Source organism: Cryptomeria japonica, chromosome 8, assembly GCF_030272615.1.
Source record: "Cryptomeria japonica chromosome 8, Sugi_1.0, whole genome shotgun sequence".
Taxonomy (NCBI): domain Eukaryota; kingdom Viridiplantae; phylum Streptophyta; class Pinopsida; order Cupressales; family Cupressaceae; genus Cryptomeria; species Cryptomeria japonica.
In genome coordinates this window covers 204,152,670-204,164,429 of record NC_081412.1, presented here as the reverse complement: position 1 = coordinate 204,164,429, position 11,760 = coordinate 204,152,670, and positions in this window count along the sequence as shown.

Here is an 11,760-nt window from a genome sequence, read left to right as displayed (position 1 = left end):
TTTACATGGTCCCACGATTTTGGTAACATTGATATATATGGATGCTTCATTTCTATGCCTTGTGGATTATAGAATATTATATGATTCTAGATTAGGGTAATATTGCGATGATGTATGTTATTATCTGAATTTTAGGATTTGTTATAATGTTAGAAATATGTTTGCATATCTTGTAGATGGATCAAATTTTGAGGATTATGATGAACTGCTTTGATTTGTGACAAATCGTATTTTATAATGACAAGTCTTTGCAGAATGAATGTATCATATTCTGATTATGTGTTGTGTATTTATATGAGGTTATTGGGAAGTACTAATGTTTAAATTGAGATGTGCAGGAAATTATCCATGTGACCATGGAAATATTATGGAGAATCAAGCCTAGGCCAATGTGCGTTAGTAAAACCAGGGGTTCTCTATTTGGAGAGACAACACCACGTATGTATTTGTATTTTATTCATAAATGTAAAATGTTGCATGAGTGTAAATTGTATTTATTGAATTGTTTAAATTGTTTAAGGGACAATTGCCACGTGTGTATTGTGATGTGGAATTATTTTGTAAGGTCACTTGACACCTATGTAGTATGTTGTGTTGGCAATTTGTCATGTCACCTTTTTGGAGAGTTTTATTTTTTGTTAATTGTTATATCTCCTAATTATCCTTGAAGGAACCAAGAAATCTAGGTTAGTGAGCCACAAGGAGGGTCAACTCAGAGTTGACCCGTAGGTTAACTTTAGGTGGACTTTCTGAAGGTCAAATCAACTCCTAGAGTCAATTTTAGAGCATTTCTATTAGGCCTCATGGGGTACCTATGGGTGAAGGCCGAAATTGGCCATGTGTCCTTCCCTTAGGACTTGTTTAACCACCCAAAAAAGTGGTTTTCCCAAGATGGACGAATTCCATCTATAGGAGTGCCATCCTTGGTAGGATAACCTTCTTGAAGGTAGTAATCCCTCTTCCCCATTCCATTTCCCTTCTCTAGGTACCTAGGTTAGGGAGTGTGTAAGACCTAGGGAAGACCAATCCAATGGGGGATCCCTCACTCTATCCAAGAGGTTGGAAGGAGTGAGAGAGGCCTTCTTAGGCTAAGAATGGAAGCTTAGTGAGCTAATCACCCACTCTCTATCCTTGGAGATTTTTGGAGAAACTTTGAAGGAAAACCAGTTTTTAGGGATAGTAAGATTTGGGGGCCAAGGAATTGCAGAAAGTTTGTGTGGATTTCAGCAGCTCATCCCCAACTAAGTCTAACATACCTATTGGTAGATTAAGGTTGGTTGTATTCTCTTTTGTTTATGTTGTTTAAGTTGTTCTTTTTTTGAAAGAAATGCTTGTTGAAAGAGTTGTGTATATGTAGATTGTTGTAGAAAAAAAAAATGTAAGTTTTCATTTTTATGTTATTTTTTTTTTTGTTTATGTGTTCTTGTTTTGGGAGTTTCCAAGGTCTCCTACTCTTGGGAGAGTAGGATGGTCTTGGGGTGGAAGAAGCATGACAACCTTGGGTGAGAGGCTCTCCTTAAGGAGAGTAATCTCAAGGGTGTCCTTTGTGACCCTTGCTGCATGGCCTTAAGTATGCATTTGGGGGTCATAAGGGGAGAGAATATGGCTTTGAGCCTTTGGGGGGCATAAGGTGTGTGAGATGAATCTGTTGTTGTATTTTGTATTGCCATGAGGTGGCTTGAGTTGTATTTTGGCTTGCAATCTCCCCAATGGTACTTGGTCCACTTCCACCCGTGGAATGATCATCACGAAATGTGGTGAAAGTGTAGCTTGGGATGGAAGGATGTATGTTGAATATTTGCCCTATTTGTTGTGTTGTATGCTTGTTTGTAACCCATCTAGAACTTGATTCTCCAAGCTCGGGGGTGGCTTCTAGTAAGCCTAGGCTGGGAGGTGAGCATCCCATGGTCATAGCCCTAAAATTTTACATGCAGGTTGTTGGGAAAAGAATTTAGGAGTTGCAGAAAAGCAAAAAGAAAATGTAATTTTATGAATTGTAGCAAAAAAAAGTATATGTAAATAAAGAGCTTTAGGTAGTATTCTTTTTATTCTCTGTATAAAGGTTAGGAATGAGAAGACTGGTTAGATTATTCACCCATTTTATATATGGGCCATTGTAAATTAATATTCTGTAAGCAGTGTAATTTTTACTTAAATTTTGATGCCTATTATGTTGCTGTAAACTACATCTAAATCTTGTCTCAAAAAGAAAAAGTCTGTTATCTTGTTTATTTTCTGCAATTTAAAGAAAAAGAAAGGAATGCATTAGGTTTCATTATTTACTTGCATAGTTTAATTGCTGCTATCTTATTGCTGTGAACTCTATTTAAGACACAGTTGAAAAAGAACTAGTATATTTACATTGCTGTAGAAAGCATGATGTATGACTATTAAAAAAGAAAAGAATAAGATTAATTCATAATGCTATTACAAGACTAGGGTCTGTATGCTTAGATGTCAGAATCTCAAAACAAAATAAAGATTTCCAGCCTTATTGTCTTAACATTTATCTATATATATATATAAATTTATATAAATTTCTAAATGTGTTTATCCCTGCAACAAAAAGAAAAGGGAACATATTTCGTCCTTCTATATTCCTGTTACAAAAAAATATATATAAAAGATTGCATGCTACTGTGTAAAAAAAAATAATAATTCAAACAAGCTCCCTAACCCTATCAGGCATATATATATATATATATATATATATATATATACACCCCTGCATCTGAATCATACTCAATGGATACCCTTTTTAAAAAAGGGGGTATATGTATGTATTCTGGTCATAGCAGTGAATACATATATATATATAAATATATACATATGGAAATATATTTATATATATATATATAAATGAATATTTATTTATAAAAAAAGGAGGGCGAAATATTAAAACCTACAAAAAAAAAACTTTTTGGAAAATCGCGGGTATTGAGCCGAGCCACTATGTGTTAACACAGTGGACGGCTCACGGCCAAGCCACTGTGTTTACACACAATGGGTGGCGCCAAAGGGCACCGCACTGTGTGTAAACACAGTGGAGCGGACGCGGGCTGCCACTGTGTGTATACACAGTGGGCAGCGGGTTACACCGTCCGCCACTATGTGTGCACACAGTGGGCGGCATTGCCGCCACTGTGTGTACGCACAGCGGCGCCCGGGAGAACCCCGCGCCAATCTCTCCGCTCTCCCCTCTTCGGAAACCCTCCGCCGTGCCCTAATCCGCCTGTACCTGCAATCACACACACACACTCACTCTAAACACAGAAAAAAGTAGTATAATAAACCCTAACCCATTTCAGGTTAGGGTATAAATTAATAAGAAAATGAAACAAATGGGAAATAAATAGAAATGCAACCCTAACCCAATTTCGAGTTAGGGTTAGCATTTTTGAATAAAGGATTTCTTTATTTAATTGGGAAATTTAAAATTAGAGATGGGAGTTTTAAATGGAAGTTTTAATAATTTAACTTTAATTACTAATTAGGGTTATTTAAATAATTGAGTTAATATATGCTTATATTCTATAGAGAATTAAAATTAAATTAATCTAGAGGGATTTAAAAAGGGAAGAGTTAATATAGTTGGATAAACTATAACCTAAATCAAATTAATTTATTTAATTAGTCAATAGATTATCTTCAATTTAATTGTGGACATTAGGTTATATTGCAAATTGGAAAAATTCAAAAAAAGGAAATTGTAAATTATTTTTATGAACTATAAGCCTTTGTGATCGATTGGGCCGAAATAATTAAATCATCAAAATTAAGAGGTTAGGAAAATTAGAATTGGCTTTAGCCTAATATCGGTTTTAGTGGGCAAATGGTGTTATAAAAATTTAAACCATATCAGTGGGATTTAAATAATAAATTTGCGTGTGCATCAATTAATTAATAGTATTATCATTGCATAGTTGTGAATGATTTAATACATCAAGATAACCCATTTAACCCTTGTTTTATTTGCGACAACTTAGTTAAGAAAATTGAGCTAGCTAACTAATCCGTGACACTGATTAATCCCCACCAAATAAACTCGCTCGTTCGAGTTGGTTAATTATCCCAACCTAGTAAACAATTTTATTGTTACCCTAGATAAAGCAAAACTCTAATAAAGTTATTATAATTGTATGATATATTGCGAATTCATGTGGTCAAAAAAAAATTTGTTGTTCCGTTTTTGTGCCCAAAAGTTGGGCACGACATTTTGGTATCAGAGCAAGGTTTCCGGCACTAGGAACCTTTCACCATTACGTTTCGCTTTTGTTATCTAAATTAATCAAATATTTTCTCAAAAAAAATATAAATATGTGAAAATTAAATTATTTAATTATTTATTTGTTTTATTTATTTTACTTTCTCATTAGGATGCCTTCGACTACATGACAAGCTCACAAGCGCGGAAGGGGTCCTAAGCGTACACGTATGGCATGCGAGGATGTTGATAGGGAGGAACCGGTTCCAGAAGGGAACCTGGAAGTGCCTCCTGAACCACCGGTTGACCCTAACCGAGACATCTTGCTAGCTCTTCAGAACTTGATTAGGATAGTGCAGGATAGGCTTCCAGCAGTGGACCATCATGCAGACAATCAAAACTCAGGGAGTCATAGATCAGTAGATAGGGAACGGAGTAGGAGTCCACCTCCTGATCCCATGGAGGGCGAGGCAGAGCATGAGCCGGAGTTCGTTCACCTACCCGAACCACCTCCAGTAGCAGCACCTATGTACTTTGAGAGAGCACGTCAGGAACCAGGAGATCTGATTAGAGAGGTATTGTGCCTCCAGCCACCATCTTTTGGGGGATCTACTGACGGAGTAGAGGCTGAGGCATGGCTTTTGAGCCTAGATCGGTGCTTTCCATTGCAATCTTATGAAAGCAATCTGAAGGCACGAGTTGCAGTCCACCTTCTGAGATCGACAGCCTCCACATGGTGGAAGCAGGAGGAATTCAAGTGTGGACTCACTGCAGATACCATCACATGGGAAATCTTCACAGAGAGGTTTAGAGAGAGGTACCTGTCAGAGCACTTTAGGCAGCGTCAGATCGATGAGTTCCACGACCTTCAGTAGAAGCATCTCTCAGTGACCCAGTACAAGAGTAAGTTTATTGAGCTCCTACCTTATGTAGATTACCTGAAGGATGAGAAGCTGCTCGTCAACCGATTTGTTAGGGGACTTAATGCTGGGATAGCAGGACCAGTGAGGATGGCCACTCCAGGGAGCCTTGGGGTTGCCGTAGAGAAGGCCCTTATAGCCAAGGAGATTCAAATCAGGCCACAGGACACGAGGGATCATTTCCAGAACCGAAACCCAGCTCCCGAGTCTTTCAGGTTTTAGAAACCCCATTGGAAAAGAAACCACATAAATGTTTCGGGGTCCTATAAACCCCCTCCTCCGTAGCAGTCATAGCAGAGTCAGAGACAGAGGCCCCTCAGGAACAGTAGGGCTCCAGGCCCAAGCAGTGGCAGTCACAGGGTCCTAGGCGTGGCCAGAGAGCATAGGGTACATACACACCCCTGGCACGGGCTTAGCAGTCCTCCAAGGGTGGGTACAGTGGTTCTAGCTGGATAGGTGGGCATCCTTTTTCTAGGCCTCAGGGTGCACAGTTTCAGGCACGCGGTGCTTGCTTCACGTGTGGAGCCATGGGGCACATGGCGAGAGAGTGTCCACAGGGATAGATGACAAGGAATCAGAGGATGGCAACATCAGAGCCTATAGTTGGGGACATGGGCAAGTCCCATAGAGTCTTCGCAGCGGTTGACAACTGCCAAGCAGAGTACCAGGCCATAGTCATCGAGGCTGTAGGTAAGATCAGAGATAGCAGTATTTCTATATTATTTGACTCAGGAGTGACTGACTCCTTTATATCTCCATTGGTTGTGGAGCGTTGCGGGCTAGTGGCAGTAAGGCAAGGTGTCAGCTGGGAAGTGGGGTTAGCTTCAGGGGCTAGAGTGTCAGTGGATTCAGAGGTTAGGGGATGTCTGCTCCAGATTGGTAATACCACCACCCTAGTAGACCTTAGAATTACACCACTCAGATCTTATGGCGTCGTGCTTGGCATGGATTGGCTTTACGCCCATAGAGCCAAGATGGATTGTCACTCAAAAAAGATCAAGTGTGAGGGTGATCATGGTGCTCCTATAGTAATCACTGGGATTCAGAGACTTGTGTCTCTTCGTATGATATCCGCTATGTAGCTTAATTGAAGCATGCGAAAGGGATGCCAGTTGTTTGCTATCACGATCAGTGACAGAGAGGAAGAAAATGAGAAGGAGCCTTCTATAGATGATCATCCCATCCTTGAGGCATTTGCGGATGTGTTTCCGGCTGAGCTACTCGATATGCCACCTAGCAGAGAGATTGACTTCCACATAGATTTGGTACCGGGAGCTGAGCCAGTTTTGAGAGCACCTTATAGGATGACCATGCATGAGCTTAACAAGCTCAAGATGCAGCTAGAGGAACTCTTAGAGAAGGGTCACATCCGTCCTAGCGTCTCCCCTTGGGGCGCACCAGTCATCTTCGTGAAGAAGAAAGACGAGTCCCTTCGGTTGTGCATGGATTACAGGCAATTGAATAAAGTAACCATCAAGAACCGCTATCCCTTGTCGAGGATCGACGACTTGTTTGATCAGCTTCAGGGTGCTAAAGTGTTTTCCAAAATAGACCTGAAGTCACGATATCATCAGTTGAGGATTGTGGAAAGTGATATCCACAAGACCGCGTTTCACACCAGATATGGCCACTACGAGTTCATTGTGGTCCCATTCGGTCTTATGAATGCTCCAGCTGTATTAATGAGTCTCATGAATGGGGTATTCCGCACCTTCCTCGACCGATTTGTGATAGTGTTCCTCGATGACATATTGATCTATTCTTGGAATGAGAAGGAGCATTAGGAGCATTTGAGGTAGGTTTTGTAGTGTTTGAGGGACAACCAGTTGTTCGATAGTTTGTCGAAGTGTGCTTTCTTTAGATCAGAGGTCAAGTACCTAGAGCATGTTATATCCGGTGATGGGATCTCAGTTGACCCATCAAAGATTAGAGCCATTATGGATTGGTCGGCACCTACCAGTGTGACAGAGATCAGGAGCTTCATGGGTTTAGCAGGATACTACAGACATTTTGTGGAGGGATTTTCTAGAGTTGCACATCCTATCACATCCCTCCAGCGAAAAGGGAAGAAATTTGAGTGGTCAGAAAAGTGTGAGAGGGCTTTTCAGGATCTGAAAAGGGCACTTACTAGTGCACCTATTCTTATTGTGCCAGACCCCATGGCCGACTTCATGGTATGCACGGATGCTTCCTTAGATGGATTGGGAGTCGTTCTTATGCAGGAGGGTATGGTTATAGCATACGAGTCTAGGAAACTTAAGACTCATGAGCTTAACTACCCTGTGCATGACCTAGAGCTTGCAGCGGTTGTACATGCACTTGTGAGGTGGAGGCACTTCCTTTTAGGTCATCACTTCAACCTTCATTCAGACCATCAGAGTTTGCAGTACATTTTCACCCAGCCTTACCTTAATGCACGTCAGAGGAGATGGATGGAGTTCCTTTGTGAGTATGATTTCGATGTTCACTACATCAAAGGAAAGGAGAATGTGGTCGCAGATGCCTTGAGTAGGAGAAGACATGAGGTTTACACCATATCGATGAGCACAGATTTGAGGGACCGTATTTTGTAGCGATTGCCAAAGGATGGTTGGTATCTAGAGGTTTGTCAGAGGATCCGAACTCAGGAGGCCCTGGAAGGGAAGTTTGTGGACTACTCTCTCCTGGGGGTTTGCGAGATTTCATTATCATGGAGGCTCATAGAGCTCCTTATGCAGTGCATCCCAGGGTTAAGAAGATGCATGCTGACTTGAGGCAGTTATATCATTGGCCAGGAATGTGGCAGCTTATCGCCGAGTTAGTAGCCCGATGCCTTGAGTGTTAGAGAGTCAAGGCGGAGCACCGCCATCCAGGTGGATTACTCCAGTCCCATGCTATACCAGAGTGGAAGTGGGATACTATATCCATGGACTTCATCATTGGTCTTCCTATGTCATCTCATCGCCATGATGCTATCTTGGTGATAGTTGACAAATTGACCAAAGTGGCCCACTTCTCACCAGTCCGGACTACCTTCACAGCTCCAACAGTGGCACAGGTGTTCTTGCGAGACATTGTCAGGCTTCATGGTGTTCCACGCAAGATTATTTCTGATAGGGATTCTCTATTTACTTCTTCCTTTTGGAAGGCATTGCAGGCAGCATTGGGCACCAAGCTCAATTTCAGCACAGCCTATCATCCAAAGACAGATGGATAAACAGAGCGGGTTAACCAGGTGTTAGAGGATATGCTCCACATGTACATCATGGATCATCAGACCCGATGGGAGGAGTACCTGCATTTAGTATAATTTGCCTATAATAATGGGCATCACACTTCTTTGGGGATGCCACCTTTTCAGGCTTTGTACGACAGACCATGCAGGACACCCTTGAGTTGGGATCGTATTGAGGATAGAGTGGCCATAGGCCCTGAGATGGTCTGTGATATGGAGCAGCAGGTAATTTTGATTAGACAGCACCTCAGAGAGGCACAGGATAGGCAGAAGAAATATGCAGATGCAAAGAGGATAGACCGGAGTTACATGGTTGGGGACAGAGTTTTTCTGAGAGTGCGACCGCATAAGAGTCCAATCTGCTATGGAAAGGGTTCTAAGCTCGCACCTCGCTTTGTCGGACCTTTTGAGATCCTTGAGAGGATAGGACCAGTTTCTTATCGCCTAGCTTTGCCACCTAGCCTGTCATGTATCCACGATGTATTTCATGTGTCAGTTTTGAGAAAGTATATGTATGATGAGTCTCATATTTTAGATTGGGATGCCTTACAGGTGGAGTCGGACGGGCAGCTGGCCTTGGAGCCCATTCGCATTTTGGCTCGCTGGACCTTGGCCCTTCGAGGTCTAGAGCTAGACCAGGTTAGGGTCCAGTGGGATTGCTATGATGAGGTTACGGCTTCATGGGAGGATGTAGCACGTATGAGGTCACAGTACCCTCATCTTTTTGATGAACTCCAGGAGGACGTTCATGCCTAGAGGGGGAGGGTGTGAGGACCTACCCTGACCCATCCTATCTCTTCAGTTATTTTCATTTTGGAACTATTTTGGATGCTAGTTTTGACACACTATGGATATAGAACTTTACATGGTCCCACGATTTTGGTAACATTGATATATATGGATGCTTCATTTCTATGCCTTGTGGATTATAGAATATTATATGATTCTAGATTAGGGTAATATTGCGATGATGTATGTTATTATCTAAATTTTAGGATTTGTTATAATGTTAGAAATATGTTTGCATATCTTGTAGATGGATCAAATTTTGAGGATTATGATGAATTGCTTTGATTTGTGAAAAATCATATTTTATAATGACAAGTCTTTGCAGATTAATGTATCGTATTCTGATTATGTGTTGTATATTTATATGAAGTTATTGGGAAGTACTAATGTTTAAATTGAGATGTGTAGGAAATTATCCATGTGACCATGGAAATATTATGGAGAATCAAGCCTAGGCCAATGTGCGTTAATAAAACCAGCGGTTGTCTATTTGGAGAGACAACACCCCGTATCTATTTGTATTTTATTCGTAAATGTAAAATGTTGCATGAGTGTAAATTGTATTTATTGAATTGTTTAAATTGTTTAAGGGACAATTTCCACGTGTGTATTGTGATGTGGAATTATTTTGTAGTCTCACTTGACACCTATGTAGTATGTTGTGTTGGCAATTTGTCATGTCACCTTTTTGGAGAGTTTTATTTTTTGTGAATTGTTATATCTCCTAATTATCCTTGAAGGAACCAAGAAATTTAGGTTAGTGAGCCACAAGGAGGGTCAACTCAAAGTTGACCCGTAGGTTAACTTTAGGTGGACTTTCTGAAGGTCAAATCAACTCCTAGAGTCAATTTTAGAGCATTTCTATTAGGCCTCATGGGGTACCTATGGGTGAAGGCCAAAATTGGCCATGTGTCCTTCCCTTAGGACTTGTTTAACCACACAAAAAAGTGGTTTTCCCAAGATGGACGAATTCCATCTATAGGAGTGCCATCCTTGGTAGGATAACCTTCTTGAAGGTAGTAATCCCTCTTCCCCATTCCATTTCCCTTCTCTAGGTACCTAGGTTAGGGAGTGTGTAAGACCTAGGGAAGACCAATCCAATGGGGGATCCCTCACTCTATCCAAGAGGTTGGAAGGAGTGAGAGAGGCCTTCTTAGGCTAAGAATGGAAGCTTGGTGAGCTAATCACCCACTCTCCATCCTTGGAGATTTTTGGAGAAACTTTGAAGGAAAACCAGTTTTTAGGGATAGTAAGATTTGGGGGCCAAGGAATTGCAGAAAGTTTGTGTGGATTTGGGTAGCTCATCCCCAACTAAGTCTAACATACCTGTTGGCAGATTAAGGTTGGTTGTATTCTCTTTTGTTTATGTTGTTTAAGTTGTTCTTTTTTTGAATGAAATGCTTGTTGAAAGAGTTGTGTATATGTAGATTGTTGTGTATATGTAGGTTAGATTCTTCACCCATTTTATATATGGGCCATTGTAAATTAATATTCTATAAGCGGTGTAATTTTTACTTAAATTTTGATGCCTATTATGTTGCTGTAAACTACATCTAAATCTTGTCTCATAAAGAAAAAGTATGTTATCTTCTTTATTTTCTGCAATTTAAAGAAAAAGAAAGGAATGCATTAGGTTTCATTATTTACTTGCATAGTTTAATTGTTGGTATCTTATTGCTGTGAACTCTGTTTAAGACACAGTTGAAAAAGAACTAGTATATTTACATTGCTGTAGAAAGCATGATGTATGACTATTAAAAAAAAAAGGAATAAGATTAATTCATAATGCCGTTACAAGACTAGGGTCTGTATGCTTAGATGTTAGAATCTCAAAACAAAATAAAGATTTCCAGCTCTATTGTCTTAACATTTATCTATATATATATAAATTTATACAAAATTCTAAATGTGTTTATCCCTGCAACAAAAAGAAAAGGGAACATATTTCGTCCTTGTGTATTCCTATTACAAAAAAATATATATAAAAGATTGCATGCTGCTGTGTAAAAAAAAAAAAAATTCAAACAAGCTCCCTAACCCTATCAGGCATATATATATATCTATATATATATCTATATATATATATATGTATATATATCTATATATATATATGTATATATATATCTATAAATATATATGTATATATATATATATACATATATATATATAGATATACATATATATATATAGATATACATATACATATATATATAGATATATATATACATATATATACATATATATATATATACATATGGAAATATATATATATATACATATATATATATACATATGGAAATATATATATATATATGTATATATATATATATGAATACTTATTTATAAAAAAAAGGAGGGCGAAATATTAAAACCTACAAAAAAAAAACTTTTTGAAAAATCGCACATACCGAGCCAAGCTACTGTGTGTTAACACAGTGGATAGGTCACGGCCGAGCCACTGTGTTTACACATAGTGGGCGGCGTCAAAGGGCACCGCACTATGCGTAAACACAGTGGAGCAGACGTGGGCCGCCACTGTGCTACACACAGTGAGCGGTGCCCGCCACTGTGTGTATGCACAGCAGCGCCCGGGAGAACCCCGTGCCAATCTCTCCACTCTCCCCTCTTCAGAA